Source organism: Anoplopoma fimbria, chromosome 17 (genome assembly GCF_027596085.1).
Source record: "Anoplopoma fimbria isolate UVic2021 breed Golden Eagle Sablefish chromosome 17, Afim_UVic_2022, whole genome shotgun sequence".
NCBI lineage: Eukaryota > Metazoa > Chordata > Actinopteri > Perciformes > Anoplopomatidae > Anoplopoma > Anoplopoma fimbria.
Genome location: NC_072465.1, coordinates 9515422 through 9533283, shown reverse-complemented (window position 1 = coordinate 9533283; position 17862 = coordinate 9515422). Strand labels below are relative to the sequence as shown.

The window sequence follows — 17862 nt, the reverse complement described above, 5'->3', positions numbered from 1 at the left end:
TACACCGAAGGCTAAACATCAAGGCAATATGTCCCCAAAACACAACTTCCAGCTGCCGAAACCCGGGATTGAACCAGGGACATTTAGATCTTCAGTCTAACGCTCTCCCAACTGAGCTATTTCGGCGCAAAACGGTGCACCAGAGTGGCCCTCATACGGAAAACAAAATATCTGGAAAAAATTGCCGGACAACACTTTCTATCACCATAAAGAGGCGATTGCACTGTCGCTTAACATCGGACTAGCTTGGTTTCAGTTCACAATGCAAAACAATTCTACACCGAAGGCTAAACATCAAGGCAATATGTCCCCAAAACACAACTTCTAGCTGCCGAAACCTGGATTTGACGTTTCATGAAACACTGTTTTCCTGCTTTGTTGACTAGCTTTTAACTGGTGTGTCCTGAACTTGGGGGCCCAAACTGAAAGAAACATCTGATATCTCAAAGCAAACGGTGGTAGAAAAGCTGCCTGCATTCATAACATCATCTAACGGGGACAGAGATGCAAGGGTAGGCCTTATGTCCAGATGTGGATGAATGAATGTATTGCAGGGATATGTGAGCGCACGAGGGGATGCGACACAATCATATCAGGCTTGTGTGAGTCGAAACTCTACACATCAAGTCAATATGTCCCCAAAACACGACTTCCAGCTGCCGAAACCCGGGATTGAACCAGGGACATTTAGATCTTCAGTCTAACGCTCTCCCAACTGAGCTATTTCGGCGCAAAACTGTGCACCAGAGTGGCCCTCAGACGGAAAACAAAATATCTGGAAAAAATTGCCGGATAACACTTTCTATCACCATAAAGAGGCGATTGCACTGTCGCTTAACATCGGACTAGCTTGGTTTCAGTTCACAATGCAAAACAATTCTACACCGAAGGCTAAACATCAAGGCAATATGTCCCCAAAACACAACTTCTAGCTGCCGAAACCTGGATTTGACGTTTCATGAAACACTGCTTTCCTGCTTTGTTGACTAGCTTTTAACTGGTGTGTCCTGAACTTGGGGGCCCAAACTGAAAGAAACATCTGATATCTCAAAGCAAACGGTGGTAGAAAAGCTGCCTGCATTCATAACATCATCTAACGGGGACAGAGATGCAAGGGTAGGCCTTATGTCCAGATGTGGATGAATGAATGTATTGCAGGGATATGTGAGCGCACGAGGGGATGCGACACAATCATATCAGGCTTGTGTGAGTCAGAAACTCTACACATCAAGTCAATATGTCCCCAAAACACGACTTCCAGCTGCCGAAACCCGGGATTGAACCAGGGACATTTAGATCTTCAGTCTAACGCTCTCCCAACTGAGCTATTTCGGCGCAAAACGGTGCACCAGAGTGGCCCTCATACGGAAAACAAAATATCTGGAAAAAATTGCCGGACAACACTTTCTATCACCATAAAGAGGCGATTGCACTGTCGCTTAACATCGGACTAGCTTGGTTTCAGTTCACAATGCAAAACAATTCTACACCGAAGGCTAAACATCAAGGCAATATGTCCCCAAAACACAACTTCCAGCTGCCGAAACCCGGGATTGAACCAGGGACATTTAGATCTTCAGTCTAACGCTCTCCCAACTGAGCTATTTCGGCAGAAAGCGGTGCACCAGAGTGGCCCTCATACGGAAAACAAAATATCTGGAAAAAATTGCCGGACAACACTTTCTATCACCATAAAGAGGCGATTGCACTGTCGCTTAACATCGGACTAGCTTGGTTTCAGTTCACAATGCAAAACAATTCTACACCGAAGGCTAAACATCAAGGCAATATGTCCCCAAAACACAACTTCTAGCTGCCGAAACCTGGATTTGACGTTTCATGAAACACTGCTTTCCTGCTTTGTTGACTAGCTTTTAACTGGTGTGTCCTGAACTTGGGGGCCCAAACTGAAAGAAACATCTGATATCTCAAAGCAAACGGTGGTAGAAAAGCTGCCTGCATTCATAACATCATCTAACGGGGACAGAGATGCAAGGGTAGGCCTTATGTCCAGATGTGGATGAATGAATGTATTGCAGGGATATGTGAGCGCACGAGGGGATGCGACACAATCATATCAGGCTTGTGTGAGTCAGAAACTCTACACATCAAGTCAATATGTCCCCAAAACACGACTTCCAGCTGCCGAAACCCGGGATTGAACCAGGGACATTTAGATCTTCAGTCTAACGCTCTCCCAACTGAGCTATTTCGGCGCAAAACGGTGCACCAGAGTGGCCCTCAGACGGAAAACAAAATATCTGGAAAAAATTGCCGGACAACACTTTCTATCACCATAAAGAGGCGATTGCACTGTCGCTTAACATCGGACTAGCTTGGTTTCAGTTCACAATGCAAAACAATTCTACACCGAAGGCTAAACATCAAGGCAATATGTCCCCAAAACACAACTTCTAGCTGCCGAAACCTGGATTTGACGTTTCATGAAACACTTTTTCCTGCTTTGTTGACTAGCTTTTAACTGGTGTGTCCTGAACTTGGGGGCCCAAACTGAAAGAAACATCTGATATCTCAAAGCAAACGGTGGTAGAAAAGCTGCCTGCATTCATAACATCATCTAACGGGGACAGAGATGCAAGGGTAGGCCTTATGTCCAGATGTCCAGATGTGGATGAATGAATGTATTGCAGGGATATGTGAGCGCACGAGGGGATGCGACACAATCATATCAGGCTTGTGTGAGTCAGAAACTCTACACATCAAGTCAATATGTCCCCAAAACACAACTTCCAGCTGCCGAAACCCGGGATTGAACCAGGGACATTTAGATCTTCAGTCTAACGCTCTCCCAACTGAGCTATTTCGGCACAAAACGGTGCACCAGAGTGGCCCTCAGACGGAAAACAAAATATCTGGAAAAAATTGCCGGACAACACTTTCTATCACCATAAAGAGGCGATTGCACTGTCGCTTAACATCGGACTAGCTTGGTTTCAGTTCACAATGCAAAACAATTCTACACCGAAGGCTAAACATCAAGGCAATATGTCCCCAAAACACAACTTCTAGCTGCCGAAACCTGGATTTGACGTTTCATGAAACACTGCTTTCCTGCTTTGTTGACTAGCTTTTAACTGGTGTGTCCTGAACTTGGGGGCCCAAACTGAAAGAAACATCTGATATCTCAAAGCAAACGGTGGTAGAAAAGCTGCCTGCATTCATAACATCATCTAACGGGGACAGAGATGCAAGGGTAGGCCTTATGTCCAGATGTGGATGAATGAATGTATTGCAGGGATATGTGAGCGCACGAGGGGATGCGACACAATCATATCAGGCTTGTGTGAGTCAGAAACTCTACACATCAAGTCAATATGTCCCCAAAACACGACTTCCAGCTGCCGAAACCCGGGATTGAACCAGGGACATTTAGATCTTCAGTCTAACGCTCTCCCAACTGAGCTATTTCGGCGCAAAACGGTGCACCAGAGTGGCCCTCAGACGGAAAACAAAATATCTGGAAAAAATTGCCGGACAACACTTTCTATCACCATAAAGAGGCGATTGCACTGTCGCTTAACATCGGACTAGCTTGGTTTCAGTTCACAATGCAAAACAATTCTACACCGAAGGCTAAACATCAAGGCAATATGTAAAAAACAACTTCCAGCTGCCGAAACCCGGGATTGAACCAGGGACATTTAGATCTTCAGTCTAACGCTCTCCCAACTGAGCTATTTCGGCGCAAAACGGTGCACCAGAGTGGCCCTCAGACGGAAAACAAAATATCTGGAAAAAATTGCCGGACAACACTTTCTATCACCATAAAGAGGCGATTGCACTGTCGCTTAACATCGGACTAGCTTGGTTTCAGTTCACAATGCAAAACAATTCTACACCGAAGGCTAAACATCAAGGCAATATGTCCCCAAAACACAACTTCTAGCTGCCGAAACCTGGATTTGACGTTTCATGAAACACTGCTTTCCTGCTTTGTTGACTAGCTTTTAACTGGTGTGTCCTGAACTTGGGGGCCCAAACTGAAAGAAACATCTGATATCTCAAAGCAAACGGTGGTAGAAAAGCTGCCTGCATTCATAACATCATCTAACGGGGACAGAGATGCAAGGGTAGGCCTTATGTCCAGATGTGGATGAATGAATGTATTGCAGGGATATGTGAGCGCACGAGGGGATGCGACACAATCATATCAGGCTTGTGTGAGTCAGAAACTCTACACATCAAGTCAATATGTCCCCAAAACACGACTTCCAGCTGCCGAAACCCGGGATTGAACCAGGGACATTTAGATCTTCAGTCTAACGCTCTCCCAACTGAGCTATTTCGGCGCAAAACGGTGCACCAGAGTGGCCCTCAGACGGAAAACAAAATATCTGGAAAAAATTGCCGGACAACACTTTCTATCACCATAAAGAGGCGATTGCACTGTCGCTTAACATCGGACTAGCTTGGTTTCAGTTCACAATGCAAAACAATTCTACACCGAAGGCTAAACATCAAGGCAATATGTCCCCAAAACACAACTTCCAGCTGCCGAAACCCGGGATTGAACCAGGGACATTTAGATCTTCAGTCTAACGCTCTCCCAACTGAGCTATTTCGGCGCAAAACGGTGCACCAGAGTGGCCCTCAGACGGAAAACAAAATATCTGGAAAAAATTGCCGGACAACACTTTCTATCACCATAAAGAGGCGATTGCACTGTCGCTTAACATCGGACTAGCTTGGTTTCAGTTCACAATGCAAAACAATTCTACACCGAAGGCTAAACATCAAGGCAATATGTCCCCAAAACACAACTTCTAGCTGCCGAAACCTGGATTTGACGTTTCATGAAACACTGCTTTCCTGCTTTGTTGACTAGCTTTTAACTGGTGTGTCCTGAACTTGGGGGCCCAAACTGAAAGAAACATCTGATATCTCAAAGCAAACGGTGGTAGAAAAGCTGCCTGCATTCATAACATCATCTAACGGGGACAGAGATGCAAGGGTAGGCCTTATGTCCAGATGTGGATGAATGAATGTATTGCAGGGATATGTGAGCGCACAGGGGAAACACAATCATATCAGGCTTGTGTGAGTCAGAAACTCTACACATCAAGTCAATATGTCCCCAAAACACAACTTCCAGCTGCCGAAACCCGGGATTGAACCAGGGACATTTAGATCTTCAGTCTAACGCTCTCCCAACTGAGCTATTTCGGCGCAAAACGGTGCACCAGAGTGGCCCTCAGACGGAAAACAAAATATCTGGAAAAAATTGCCGGACAACACTTTCTATCACCATAAAGAGGCGATTGCACTGTCGCTTAACATCGGACTAGCTTGGTTTCAGTTCACAATGCAAAACAATTCTACACCGAAGGCTAAACATCAAGGCAATATGTCCCCAAAACACAACTTCTAGCTGCCGAAACCTGGATTTGACGTTTCATGAAACACTGCTTTCCTGCTTTGTTGACTAGCTTTTAACTGGTGTGTCCTGAACTTGGGGGCCCAAACTGAAAGAAACATCTGATATCTCAAAGCAAACGGTGGTAGAAAAGCTGCCTGCATTCATAACATCATCTAACGGGGACAGAGATGCAAGGGTAGGCCTTATGTCCAGATGTGGATGAATGAATGTATTGCGGGATATGTGAGCGCACGAGGGGATGCGACACAATCATATCAGGCTTGTGTGAGTCAGAAACTCTACACATCAAGTCAATATGTCCCCAAAACACGACTTCCAGCTGCCGAAACCCGGGATTGAACCAGGGACATTTAGATCTTCAGTCTAACGCTCTCCCAACTGAGCTATTTCGGCGCAAAACGGTGCACCAGAGTGGCCCTCATACGGAAAACAAAATATCTGGAAAAAATTGCCGGACAACACTTTCTATCACCATAAAGAGGCGATTGCACTGTCGCTTAACATCGGACTAGCTTGGTTTCAGTTCACAATGCAAAACAATTCTACACCGAAGGCTAAACATCAAGGCAATATGTCCCCAAAACACAACTTCCAGCTGCCGAAACCCGGGATTGAACCAGGGACATTTAGATCTTCAGTCTAACGCTCTCCCAACTGAGCTATTTCGGCGCAAAACGGTGCACCAGAGTGGCCCTCAGACGGAAAACAAAATATCTGGAAAAAATTGCCGGACAACACTTTCTATCACCATAAAGAGGCGATTGCACTGTCGCTTAACATCGGACTAGCTTGGTTTCAGTTCACAATGCAAAACAATTCTACACCGAAGGCTAAACATCAAGGCAATATGTCCTCAAAACACAACTTCTAGCTGCCGAAACCTGGATTTGACGTTTCATGAAACACTGCTTTCCTGCTTTGTTGACTAGCTTTTAACTGGTGTGTCCTGAACTTGGGGGCCCAAACTGAAAGAAACATCTGATATCTCAAAGCAAACGGTGGTAGAAAAGCTGCCTGCATTCATAACATCATCTAACGGGGACAGAGATGCAAGGGTAGGCCTTATGTCCAGATGTGGATGAATGAATGTATTGCAGGGATATGTGAGCGCACGAGGGGATGCGACACAATCATATCAGGCTTGTGTGAGTCAGAAACTCTAAACATCAAGGCAATATGTCCCCAAAAACAACTTCCAGCTGCCGAAACCCGGTTGAACCAGGGACATTTAGATCTTCAGTCTAACGCTCTCCCAACTGAGCTATTTCGGCGCAAAACGGTGCACCAGAGTGGCCCTCATACGGAAAACAAAATATCTGGAAAAAATTGCCGGACAACACTTTCTATCACCATAAAGAGGCGATTGCACTGTCGCTTAACATCGGACTAGCTTGGTTTCAGTTCACAATGCAAAACAATTCTACACCGAAGGCTAAACATCAAGGCAATATGTCCCCAAAACACAACTTCCACGAAACCTGGATTTGACGTTTCAGAAACACTGCTTTCCTGCTTTGTTGACTAGCTTTTAACTGGTGTGTCCTGAACTTGGGGGCCCAAACTGAAAGAAACATCTGATATCTCAAAGCAAATATCTGGTAAAAAGCTGCCTGCATTCATAACATCATCTAACGGGGACAGAGATGCAAGGGTAGGCCTTATGTCCAGATGTGGATGAATGAATGTATTGCAGGGATATGTGAGCGCACGAGGGGATGCGACACAATCATATCAGGCTTGTGTGAGTCAGAAAAACATCAAGGCAATATGTCCCCAAAACACAACTTCCAGCTGCCGAAACCCGGGATTGAACCAGGGACATTTAGATCTTCAGTCTAACGCTCTCCCAACTGAGCTATTTCGGCGCAAAACGGTGCACCAGAGTGGCCCTCATACGGAAAACAAAATATCTGGAAAAAATTGCCGGACAACACTTTCTATCACCATAAAGAGGCGATTGCACTGTCGCTTAACATCGGACTAGCTTGGTTTCAGTTCACAATGCAAAACAATTCTACACCGAAGGCTAAACATCAAGGCAATATGTCCCCAAAACACAACTTCTAGCTGCCGAAACCTGGATTTGACGTTTCATGAAACACTGCTTTCCTGCTTTGTTGACTAGCTTTTAACTGGTGTGTCCTGAACTTGGGGGCCCAAACTGAAAGAAACATCTGATATCTCAAAGCAAACGGTGGTAGAAAAGCTGCCTGCATTCATAACATCATCTAACGGGGACAGAGATGCAAGGGTAGGCCTTATGTCCAGATGTGGATGAATGAATGTATTGCAGGGATATGTGAGCGCACGAGGGATGCGACACAATCATATCAGGCTTGTGTGAGTCAGAAACTCTACACATCAAGTCAATATGTCCCCAAAACACGACTTCCAGCTGCCGAAACCCGGGATTGAACCAGGGACATTTAGATCTTCAGTCTAACGCTCTCCCAACTGAGCTATTTCGGCGCAAAACGGTGCACCAGAGTGGCCCTCATACGGAAAACAAAATATCTGGAAAAAATTGCCGGACAACACTTTCTATCACCATAAAGAGGCGATTGCACTGTCGCTTAACATCGGACTAGCTTGGTTTCAGTTCACAATGCAAAACAATTCTACACCGAAGGCTAAACATCAAGGCAATATGTCCCCAAAACACAACTTCCAGCTGCCGAAACCCGGGATTGAACCAGGGACATTTAGATCTTCAGTCTAACGCTCTCCCAACTGAGCTATTTCGGCGCAAAACGGTGCACCAGAGTGGCCCTCAGACGGAAAACAAAATATCTGGAAAAAATTGCCGGACAACACTTTCTATCACCATAAAGAGGCGATTGCACTGTCGCTTAACATCGGACTAGCTTGGTTTCAGTTCACAATGCAAAACAATTCTACACCGAAGGCTAAACATCAAGGCAATATGTCCCCAAAACACAACTTCTAGCTGCCGAAACCTGGATTTGACGTTTCATGAAACACTGCTTTCCTGCTTTGTTGACTAGCTTTTAACTGGTGTGTCCTGAACTTGGGGGCCCAAACTGAAAGAAACATCTGATATCTCAAAGCAAACCTTGGTAGAAAAGCTGCCTGCATTCATAACATCATCTAACGGGGACAGAGATGCAAGGGTAGGCCTTATGTCCAGATGTGGATGAATGAATGTATTGCAGGGATATGTCGGGGATGCGACACAATCTTGTGTGAGTCAGAAACTCTAACACATCAAGTCAATATGTCCCCAAAACACAACTTCCAGCTGCCGAAACCCGGGATTGAACCAGGGACATTTAGATCTTCAGTCTAACGCTCTCCCAACTGAGCTATTTCGGCGCAAAACGGTGCACCAGAGTGGCCCTCAGACGGAAAACAAAATATCTGGAAAAAATTGCCGGACAACACTTTCTATCACCATAAAGAGGCGATTGCACTGTCGCTTAGCATCGGACTAGCTTGGTTTCAGTTCACAATGCAAAACAATTCTACACCGAAGGCTAAACATCAAGGCAATATGTCCCCAAAACACAACTTCTAGCTGCCGAAACCTGGATTTGACGTTTCATGAAACACTGCTTTCCTGCTTTGTTGACTAGCTTTTAACTGGTGTGTCCTGAACTTGGGGGCCCAAACTGAAAGAAACATCTGATATCTCAAAGCAAACGGTGGTAGAAAAGCTGCCTGCATTCATATCATCATCTAACGGGGACAGAGATGCAAGGGTAGGCCTTATGTCCAGATGTGGATGAATGAATGTATTGCAGGGATATGTGAGCGCACGAGGGGATGCGACACAATCATATCAGGCTTGTGTGAGTCAGAAACTCTACACATCAAGTCAATATGTCCCCAAAACACGACTTCCAGCTGCCGAAACCCGGGATTGAACCAGGGACATTTAGATCTTCAGTCTAACGCTCTCCCAACTGAGCTATTTCGGCGCAAAACGGTGCACCAGAGTGGCCCTCAGACGGAAAACAAAATATCTGGAAAAAATTGCCGGACAACACTTTCTATCACCATAAAGAGGCGATTGCACTGTCGCTTAACATCGGACTAGCTTGGTTTCAGTTCACAATGCAAAACAATTCTACACCGAAGGCTAAACATCAAGGCAATATGTCCCCAAAACACAACTTCCAGCTGCCGAAACCCGGGATTGAACCAGGGACATTTAGATCTTCAGTCTAACGCTCTCCCAACTGAGCTATTTCGGCGCAAAACGGTGCACCAGAGTGGCCCTCAGACGGAAAACAAAATATCTGGAAAAAATTGCCGGACAACACTTTCTATCACCATAAAGAGGCGATTGCACTGTCGCTTAACATCGGACTAGCTTGGTTTCAGTTCACAATGCAAAACAATTCTACACCGAAGGCTAAACATCAAGGCAATATGTCCCCAAAACACAACTTCCAGCTGCCGAAACCTGGATTTGACGTTTCATGAAACACTTTGTTGACTAGCTTTTAACTGGTGTGTCCTGAACTTGGGGGCCCAAACTGAAAGAAACATCTGATATCTCAAAGCAAACGGTGGTAGAAAAGCTGCCTGCATTCATAACATCATCTAACGGGGACAGAGATGCAAGGGTAGGCCTTATGTCCAGATGTGGATGAATGAATGTATTGCAGGGATATGTGAGCGCACGAGGGGATGCGACACAATCATATCAGGCTTGTGTGAGTCAGAAACTCTAAACATCAAGGCAATATGTCCCCAAAACACGACTTCCAGCTGCCGAAACCCGGGATTGAACCAGGGACATTTAGATCTTCAGTCTAACGCTCTCCCAACTGAGCTATTTCGGCGCAAAACTGTGCACCAGAGTGGCCCTCAGACGGAAAACAAAATATCTGGAAAAAATTGCCGGACAACACTTTCTATCACCATAAAGAGGCGATTGCACTGTCGCTTAACATCGGACTAGCTTGGTTTCAGTTCACAATGCAAAACAATTCTACACCGAAGGCTAAACATCAAGGCAATATGTCCCCAAAACACAACTTCTAGCTGCCGAAACCTGGATTTGACGTTTCATGAAACACTGCTTTCCTGCTTTGTTGACTAGCTTTTAACTGGTGTGTCCTGAACTTGGGGGCCCAAACTGAAAGAAACATCTGATATCTCAAAGCAAACGGTGGTAGAAAAGCTGCCTGCATTCATAACATCATCTAACGGGGACAGAGATGCAAGGGTAGGCCTTATGTCCAGATGTGGATGAATGAATGTATTGCAGGGATATGTGAGCGCACGAGGGGATGCGACACAATCATATCAGGCTTGTGTGAGTCAGAAACTCTACACATCAAGTCAATATGTCCCCAAAACACGACTTCCAGCTGCCGAAACCCGGGATTGAACCAGGGACATTTAGATCTTCAGTCTAACGCTCTCCCAACTGAGCTATTTCGGCGCAAAACGGTGCACCAGAGTGGCCCTCAGACGGAAAACAAAATATCTGGAAAAAATTGCCGGACAACACTTTCTATCACCATAAAGAGGCGATTGCACTGTCGCTTAACATCGGACTAGCTTGGTTTCAGTTCACAATGCAAAACAATTCTACACCGAAGGCTAAACATCAAGGCAATATGTCCCCAAAACACAACTTCTAGCTGCCGAAACCTGGATTTGACGTTTCATGAAACACTGCTTTCCTGCTTTGTTGACTAGCTTTTAACTGGTGTGTCCTGAACCAGAGGGGCCCAAACTGAAAGAAACATCTGATATCTCAAAGCAAACGGTGGTAAAAAATTGCCTGCATTCATAACATCATCTAAAGGGGACAGAGATGCAAGGGTAGGCCTTATGTCCAGATGTGGATGAATGAATGTATTGCAGGGATATGTGAGCGCACGAGGGATGCAACACAATCATATCAGGCTTGTGTGAGTCAGAAACTCTACACATCAAGTCAATATGTCCCCAAAACACGACTTCCAGCTGCCGAAACCCGGGATTGAACCAGGGACATTTAGATCTTCAGTCTAACGCTCTCCCAACTGAGCTATTTCGGCGCAAAACGGTGCACCAGAGTGGCCCTCAGACGGAAAACAAAATATCTGGAAAAAATTGCCGGACAACACTTTCTATCACCATAAAGAGGCGATTGCACTGTCGCTTAACATCGGACTAGCTTGGTTTCAGTTCACAATGCAAAACAATTCTACACCGAAGGCTAAACATCAAGGCAATATGTCCCCAAAACACAACTTCCAGCTGCCGAAACCTGGATTTGACGTTTCAGAAACACTGCTTTCCTGCTTTGTTGACTAGCTTTTAACTGGTGTGTCCTGAACTTGGGCCCAAACTGAAAGAAACATCTGATATCTCAAAGCAAATTGGTAGAAAAGCTGCCTGCATTCATAACATCATCTAACGGGGACAGAGATGCAAGGGTAGGCCTTATGTCCAGATGTGGATGAATGAATGTATTGCAGGGATATGTCACAGGGGATGCGACACAATCATATCAGGCTTGTGTGAGTCAGAAACTCTACACATCAAGTCAATATGTCCCCAAAACACGACTTCCAGCTGCCGAAACCCGGGATTGAACCAGGGACATTTAGATCTTCAGTCTAACGCTCTCCCAACTGAGCTATTTCGGCGCAAAACGGTGCACCAGAGTGGCCCTCAGACGGAAAACAAAATATCTGGAAAAAATTGCCGGATAACACTTTCTATCACCATAAAGAGGCGATTGCACTGTCGCTTAGCATCGGACTAGCTTGGTTTCAGTTCACAATGCAAAACAATTCTACACCGAAGGCTAAACATCAAGGCAATATGTCCCCAAAACACAACTTCTAGCTGCCGAAACCTGGATTTGACGTTTCATGAAACACTGCTTTCCTGCTTTGTTGACTAGCTTTTAACTGGTGTGTCCTGAACTTGGGGGCCCAAACTGAAAGAAACATCTGATATCTCAAAGCAAACGGTGGTAGAAAAGCTGCCTGCATTCATAACATCATCTAACGGGGACAGAGATGCAAGGGTAGGCCTTATGTCCAGATGTGGATGAATGAATGTATTGCAGGGATATGTGAGCGCACGAGGGGATGCGACACAATCATATCAGGCTTGTGTGAGTCAGAAACTCTACACATCAAGTCAATATGTCCCCAAAACACGACTTCCAGCTGCCGAAACCCGGGATTGAACCAGGGACATTTAGATCTTCAGTCTAACGCTCTCCCAACTGAGCTATTTCGGCGCAAAACGGTGCACCAGAGTGGCCCTCATACGGAAAACAAAATATCTGGAAAAAATTGCCGGACAACACTTTCTATCACCATAAAGAGGCGATTGCACTGTCGCTTAACATCGGACTAGCTTGGTTTCAGTTCACAATGCAAAACAATTCTACACCGAAGGCTAAACATCAAGGCAATATGTCCCCAAAACACAACTTCCAGCTGCCGAAACCCGGGATTGAACCAGGGACATTTAGATCTTCAGTCTAACGCTCTCCCAACTGAGCTATTTCGGCGCAAAACTGTGCACCAGAGTGGCCCTCAGACGGAAAACAAAATATCTGGAAAAAATTGCCGGACAACACTTTCTATCACCATAAAGAGGCGATTGCACTGTCGCTTAACATCGGACTAGCTTGGTTTCAGTTCACAATGCAAAACAATTCTACACCGAAGGCTAAACATCAAGGCAATATGTCCTCAAAGCACAACTTCTAGCTGCCGAAACCTGGATTTGACGTTTCATGAAACACTGCTTTCCTGCTTTGTTGACTAGCTTTTAACTGGTGTGTCCTGAACTTGGGGGCCCAAACTGAAAGAAACATCTGATATCTCAAAGCAAACGGTGGTAGAAAAGCTGCCTGCATTCATAACATCATCTAACGGGGACAGAGATGCAAGGGTAGGCCTTATGTCCAGATGTGGATGAATGAATGTATTGCAGGGATATGTGAGCGCACGAGGGGATGCGACACAATCATATCAGGCTTGTGTGAGTCAGAAACTCTACACATCAAGTCAATATGTCCCCAAAACACGACTTCCAGCTGCCGAAACCCGGGATTGAACCAGGGACATTTAGATCTTCAGTCTAACGCTCTCCCAACTGAGCTATTTCGGCGCAAAACGGTGCACCAGAGTGGCCCTCAGACGGAAAACAAAATATCTGGAAAAAATTGCCGGACAACACTTTCTATCACCATAAAGAGGCGATTGCACTGTCGCTTAACATCGGACTAGCTTGGTTTCAGTTCACAATGCAAAACAATTCTACACCGAAGGCTAAACATCAAGGCAATATGTCCCCAAAACACAACTTCTAGCTGCCGAAACCTGGATTTGACGTTTCATGAAACACTGCTTTCCTGCTTTGTTGACTAGCTTTTAACTGGTGTGTCCTGAACTTGGGGGCCCAAACTGAAAGAAACATCTGATATCTCAAAGCAAACGGTGGTAGAAAAGCTGCCTGCATTCATAACATCATCTAACGGGGACAGAGATGCAAGGGTAGGCCTTATGTCCAGATGTGGATGAATGAATGTATTGCAGGGATATGTGAGCGCACGAGGGGATGCGACACAATCATATCAGGCTTGTGTGAGTCAGAAACTCTACACATCAAGTCAATATGTCCCCAAAACACGACTTCCAGCTGCCGAAACCCGGGATTGAACCAGGGACATTTAGATCTTCAGTCTAACGCTCTCCCAACTGAGCTATTTCGGCGCAAAACGGTGCACCAGAGTGGCCCTCAGACGGAAAACAAAATATCTGGAAAAAATTGCCGGACAACACTTTCTATCACCATAAAGAGGCGATTGCACTGTCGCTTAACATCGGACTAGCTTGGTTTCAGTTCACAATGCAAAACAATTCTACACCGAAGGCTAAACATCAAGGCAATATGTCCCCAAAACACAACTTCCAGCTGCCGAAACCCGGGATTGAACCAGGGACATTTAGATCTTCAGTCTAACGCTCTCCCAACTGAGCTATTTCGGCGCAAAACGGTGCACCAGAGTGGCCCTCAGACGGAAAACAAAATATCTGGAAAAAATTGCCGGACAACACTTTCTATCACCATAAAGAGGCGATTGCACTGTCGCTTAACATCGGACTAGCTTGGTTTCAGTTCACAATGCAAAACAATTCTACACCGAAGGCTAAACATCAAGGCAATATGTCCTCAAAGCACAACTTCTAGCTGCCGAAACCTGGATTTGACGTTTCATGAAACACTGCTTTCCTGCTTTGTTGACTAGCTTTTAACTGGTGTGTCCTGAACTTGGGGGCCCAAACTGAAAGAAACATCTGATATCTCAAAGCAAACGGTGGTAGAAAAGCTGCCTGCATTCATAACATCATCTAACGGGGACAGAGATGCAAGGGTAGGCCTTATGTCCAGATGTGGATGAATGAATGTATTGCAGGGATATGTGAGCGCACGAGGGGATGCGACACAATCATATCAGGCTTGTGTGAGTCAGAAACTCTACACATCAAGTCAATATGTCCCCAAAACACGACTTCCAGCTGCCGAAACCCGGGATTGAACCAGGGACATTTAGATCTTCAGTCTAACGCTCTCCCAACTGAGCTATTTCGGCGCAAAACGGTGCACCAGAGTGGCCCTCAGACGGAAAACAAAATATCTGGAAAAAATTGCCGGACAACACTTTCTATCACCATAAAGAGGCGATTGCACTGTCGCTTAACATCGGACTAGCTTGGTTTCAGTTCACAATGCAAAACAATTCTACACCGAAGGCTAAACATCAAGGCAATATGTCCCCAAAACACAACTTCCAGCTGCCGAAACCCGGGATTGAACCAGGGACATTTAGATCTTCAGTCTAACGCTCTCCCAACTGAGCTATTTCGGCGCAAAACTGTGCACCAGAGTGGCCCTCAGACGGAAAACAAAATATCTGGAAAAAATTGCCGGACAACACTTTCTATCACCATAAAGAGGCGATTGCACTGTCGCTTAACATCGGACTAGCTTGGTTTCAGTTCACAATGCAAAACAATTCTACACCGAAGGCTAAACATCAAGGCAATATGTCCTCAAAGCACAACTTCTAGCTGCCGAAACCTGGATTTGACGTTTCATGAAACACTGTTTTCCTGCTTTGTTGACTAGCTTTTAACTGGTGTGTCCTGAACTTGGGGGCCCAAACTGAAAGAAACATCTGATATCAAAGCAAACGGTGGTAGAAAAGCTGCCTGCATTCATAACATCATCTAACGGGGACAGAGATGCAAGGGTAGGCCTTATGTCCAGATGTGGATGAATGAATGTATTGCAGGGATATGTGAGCGCACGAGGGGATGCGACACAATCATATCAGGCTTGTGTGAGTCAGAAACTCTACACATCAAGTCAATATGTCCCCAAAACACGACTTCCAGCTGCCGAAACCCGGGATTGAACCAGGGACATTTAGATCTTCAGTCTAACGCTCTCCCAACTGAGCTATTTCGGCGCAAAACGGTGCACCAGAGTGGCCCTCAGACGGAAAACAAAATATCTGGAAAAAATTGCCGGACAACACTTTCTATCACCATAAAGAGGCGATTGCACTGTCGCTTAACATCGGACTAGCTTGGTTTCAGTTCACAATGCAAAACAATTCTACACCGAAGGCTAAACATCAAGGCAATATGTCCCCAAAACACAACTTCTAGCTGCCGAAACCTGGATTTGACGTTTCATGAAACATTTCCTGCTTTGTTGACTAGCTTTTAACTGGTGTGTCCTGAACTTGGGGGCCCAAACTGAAAGAAACATCTGATATCTCAAAGCAAACGGTGGTAGAAAACTGCCTGCATTCATAACATCATCTAACGGGGACAGATGTGGCCTTATGTCCAGATGTGGATGAAAAATGTATTGCAGGGAAAATATCATAAAGAGGGATGCGAAAAATATCAGGCTTGTGTGACAGAAAACACATTTCAATATGTCCCCAAAACACGACTTCCAGCTGCCGAAACCCGGGATTGAACCAGGGACATTTAGATCTTCAGTCTAACGCTCTCCCAACTGAGCTATTTCGGCGCAAAACGGTGCACCAGAGTGGCCCTCAGACGGAAAACAAAATATCTGGAAAAAATTGCCGGACAACACTTTCTATCACCATAAAGAGGCGATTGCACTGTCGCTTAACATCGGACTAGCTTGGTTTCAGTTCACAATGCAAAACAATTCTACACCGAAGGCTAAACATCAAGGCAATATGTCCCCAAAACACAACTTCTAGCTGCCGAAACCTGGATTTGACGTTTCATGAAACACTGCTTTCCTGCTTTGTTGACTAGCTTTTAACTGGTGTGTCCTGAACTTGGGGGCCCAAACTGAAAGAAACATCTGATATCTCAAAGCAAACGGTGGTAGAAAAGCTGCCTGCATTCATAACATCATCTAACGGGGACAGAGATGCAAGGGTAGGCCTTATGTCCAGATGTGGATGAATGAATGTATTGCAGGGATATGTGAGCGCACGAGGGGATGCGACACAATCATATCAGGCTTGTGTGAGTCAGAAACTCTACACATCAAGTCAATATGTCCCCAAAACACGACTTCCAGCTGCCGAAACCCGGGATTGAACCAGGGACATTTAGATCTTCAGTCTAACGCTCTCCCAACTGAGCTATTTCGGCGCAAAACGGTGCACCAGAGTGGCCCTCAGACGGAAAACAAAATATCTGGAAAAAATTGCCGGACAACACTTTCTATCACCATAAAGAGGCGATTGCACTGTCGCTTAACATCGGACTAGCTTGGTTTCAGTTCACAATGCAAAACAATTCTACACCGAAGGCTAAACATCAAGGCAATATGTCCCCAAAACACAACTTCCAGCTGCCGAAACCTGGATTTGACGTTTCATGAAACACTTTTCCTGCTTTGTTGACTAGCTTTTAACTGGTGTGTCCTGAACTTGGGGCCCAAACTGAAAGAAACATCTGATATCTCAAAGCAAATATTGGAGAAAATTGCCTGCATTCATAACATCATCTAACGGGGACAGAGATGCAAGGGTAGGCCTTATGTCCAGATGTGGATGAATGAATGTATTCAGGGATATTCACAGGGGATGCAAAACAATCATATCAGGCTTGTGTGAGTCAGAAACTCTACACATCAAGTCAATATGTCCCCAAAACACAACTTCCAGCTGCCGAAACCCGGGATTGAACCAGGGACATTTAGATCTTCAGTCTAACGCTCTCCCAACTGAGCTATTTCGGCGCAAAACGGTGCACCAGAGTGGCCCTCAGACGGAAAACAAAATATCTGGAAAAAATTGCCGGACAACACTTTCTATCACCATAAAGAGGCGATTGCACTGTCGCTTAACATCGGACTAGCTTGGTTTCAGTTCACAATGCAAAACAATTCTACACCGAAGGCTAAACATCAAGGCAATATGTCCTCAAAACACAACTTCTAGCTGCCGAAACCTGGATTTGACGTTTCAT

At 45.3% G+C, this 17862-nt stretch overlaps 1 protein-coding gene and 35 non-coding genes across 36 annotated transcripts in view; all 36 read right to left on the bottom strand.

Moving 5' to 3' along the window:
• mfsd4aa (major facilitator superfamily domain containing 4Aa) overlaps positions 1-17862 on the bottom strand; it is a 69989-nt gene that overhangs the window by 29171 nt on the left and 22956 nt on the right. The window lies entirely within an intron of this gene.
• On the bottom strand, positions 54-126 carry trnaf-gaa (transfer RNA phenylalanine (anticodon GAA)). Its single transcript has one exon. It is a non-coding gene; the product is annotated as a tRNA-Phe (tRNA).
• trnaf-gaa (transfer RNA phenylalanine (anticodon GAA)) lies at positions 658-730 on the bottom strand. The gene has a single exon. It is a non-coding gene; the product is annotated as a tRNA-Phe (tRNA).
• On the bottom strand, positions 1263-1335 carry trnaf-gaa (transfer RNA phenylalanine (anticodon GAA)). The gene has a single exon. It is a non-coding gene; the product is annotated as a tRNA-Phe (tRNA).
• On the bottom strand, positions 1539-1611 carry trnaf-gaa (transfer RNA phenylalanine (anticodon GAA)). The gene has a single exon. It is a non-coding gene; the product is annotated as a tRNA-Phe (tRNA).
• On the bottom strand, positions 2144-2216 carry trnaf-gaa (transfer RNA phenylalanine (anticodon GAA)). The gene has a single exon. It is a non-coding gene; the product is annotated as a tRNA-Phe (tRNA).
• trnaf-gaa (transfer RNA phenylalanine (anticodon GAA)) lies at positions 2756-2828 on the bottom strand. The gene has a single exon. It is a non-coding gene; the product is annotated as a tRNA-Phe (tRNA).
• On the bottom strand, positions 3361-3433 carry trnaf-gaa (transfer RNA phenylalanine (anticodon GAA)). Its single transcript has one exon. It is a non-coding gene; the product is annotated as a tRNA-Phe (tRNA).
• On the bottom strand, positions 3633-3705 carry trnaf-gaa (transfer RNA phenylalanine (anticodon GAA)). The gene has a single exon. It is a non-coding gene; the product is annotated as a tRNA-Phe (tRNA).
• On the bottom strand, positions 4238-4310 carry trnaf-gaa (transfer RNA phenylalanine (anticodon GAA)). Its single transcript has one exon. It is a non-coding gene; the product is annotated as a tRNA-Phe (tRNA).
• On the bottom strand, positions 4514-4586 carry trnaf-gaa (transfer RNA phenylalanine (anticodon GAA)). Its single transcript has one exon. It is a non-coding gene; the product is annotated as a tRNA-Phe (tRNA).
• Positions 5115-5187, bottom strand: trnaf-gaa (transfer RNA phenylalanine (anticodon GAA)). The gene has a single exon. It is a non-coding gene; the product is annotated as a tRNA-Phe (tRNA).
• trnaf-gaa (transfer RNA phenylalanine (anticodon GAA)) lies at positions 5719-5791 on the bottom strand. Its single transcript has one exon. It is a non-coding gene; the product is annotated as a tRNA-Phe (tRNA).
• On the bottom strand, positions 5995-6067 carry trnaf-gaa (transfer RNA phenylalanine (anticodon GAA)). The gene has a single exon. It is a non-coding gene; the product is annotated as a tRNA-Phe (tRNA).
• Positions 6599-6669, bottom strand: trnaf-gaa (transfer RNA phenylalanine (anticodon GAA)). Its single transcript has one exon. It is a non-coding gene; the product is annotated as a tRNA-Phe (tRNA).
• Positions 7191-7263, bottom strand: trnaf-gaa (transfer RNA phenylalanine (anticodon GAA)). Its single transcript has one exon. It is a non-coding gene; the product is annotated as a tRNA-Phe (tRNA).
• On the bottom strand, positions 7795-7867 carry trnaf-gaa (transfer RNA phenylalanine (anticodon GAA)). Its single transcript has one exon. It is a non-coding gene; the product is annotated as a tRNA-Phe (tRNA).
• Positions 8071-8143, bottom strand: trnaf-gaa (transfer RNA phenylalanine (anticodon GAA)). Its single transcript has one exon. It is a non-coding gene; the product is annotated as a tRNA-Phe (tRNA).
• trnaf-gaa (transfer RNA phenylalanine (anticodon GAA)) lies at positions 8659-8731 on the bottom strand. The gene has a single exon. It is a non-coding gene; the product is annotated as a tRNA-Phe (tRNA).
• On the bottom strand, positions 9264-9336 carry trnaf-gaa (transfer RNA phenylalanine (anticodon GAA)). The gene has a single exon. It is a non-coding gene; the product is annotated as a tRNA-Phe (tRNA).
• On the bottom strand, positions 9540-9612 carry trnaf-gaa (transfer RNA phenylalanine (anticodon GAA)). The gene has a single exon. It is a non-coding gene; the product is annotated as a tRNA-Phe (tRNA).
• Positions 10134-10206, bottom strand: trnaf-gaa (transfer RNA phenylalanine (anticodon GAA)). Its single transcript has one exon. It is a non-coding gene; the product is annotated as a tRNA-Phe (tRNA).
• Positions 10739-10811, bottom strand: trnaf-gaa (transfer RNA phenylalanine (anticodon GAA)). The gene has a single exon. It is a non-coding gene; the product is annotated as a tRNA-Phe (tRNA).
• Positions 11343-11415, bottom strand: trnaf-gaa (transfer RNA phenylalanine (anticodon GAA)). Its single transcript has one exon. It is a non-coding gene; the product is annotated as a tRNA-Phe (tRNA).
• Positions 11937-12009, bottom strand: trnaf-gaa (transfer RNA phenylalanine (anticodon GAA)). The gene has a single exon. It is a non-coding gene; the product is annotated as a tRNA-Phe (tRNA).
• trnaf-gaa (transfer RNA phenylalanine (anticodon GAA)) lies at positions 12542-12614 on the bottom strand. The gene has a single exon. It is a non-coding gene; the product is annotated as a tRNA-Phe (tRNA).
• On the bottom strand, positions 12818-12890 carry trnaf-gaa (transfer RNA phenylalanine (anticodon GAA)). The gene has a single exon. It is a non-coding gene; the product is annotated as a tRNA-Phe (tRNA).
• On the bottom strand, positions 13423-13495 carry trnaf-gaa (transfer RNA phenylalanine (anticodon GAA)). Its single transcript has one exon. It is a non-coding gene; the product is annotated as a tRNA-Phe (tRNA).
• On the bottom strand, positions 14028-14100 carry trnaf-gaa (transfer RNA phenylalanine (anticodon GAA)). The gene has a single exon. It is a non-coding gene; the product is annotated as a tRNA-Phe (tRNA).
• trnaf-gaa (transfer RNA phenylalanine (anticodon GAA)) lies at positions 14304-14376 on the bottom strand. Its single transcript has one exon. It is a non-coding gene; the product is annotated as a tRNA-Phe (tRNA).
• trnaf-gaa (transfer RNA phenylalanine (anticodon GAA)) lies at positions 14909-14981 on the bottom strand. The gene has a single exon. It is a non-coding gene; the product is annotated as a tRNA-Phe (tRNA).
• trnaf-gaa (transfer RNA phenylalanine (anticodon GAA)) lies at positions 15185-15257 on the bottom strand. The gene has a single exon. It is a non-coding gene; the product is annotated as a tRNA-Phe (tRNA).
• On the bottom strand, positions 15788-15860 carry trnaf-gaa (transfer RNA phenylalanine (anticodon GAA)). The gene has a single exon. It is a non-coding gene; the product is annotated as a tRNA-Phe (tRNA).
• Positions 16363-16435, bottom strand: trnaf-gaa (transfer RNA phenylalanine (anticodon GAA)). Its single transcript has one exon. It is a non-coding gene; the product is annotated as a tRNA-Phe (tRNA).
• trnaf-gaa (transfer RNA phenylalanine (anticodon GAA)) lies at positions 16968-17040 on the bottom strand. Its single transcript has one exon. It is a non-coding gene; the product is annotated as a tRNA-Phe (tRNA).
• Positions 17560-17632, bottom strand: trnaf-gaa (transfer RNA phenylalanine (anticodon GAA)). Its single transcript has one exon. It is a non-coding gene; the product is annotated as a tRNA-Phe (tRNA).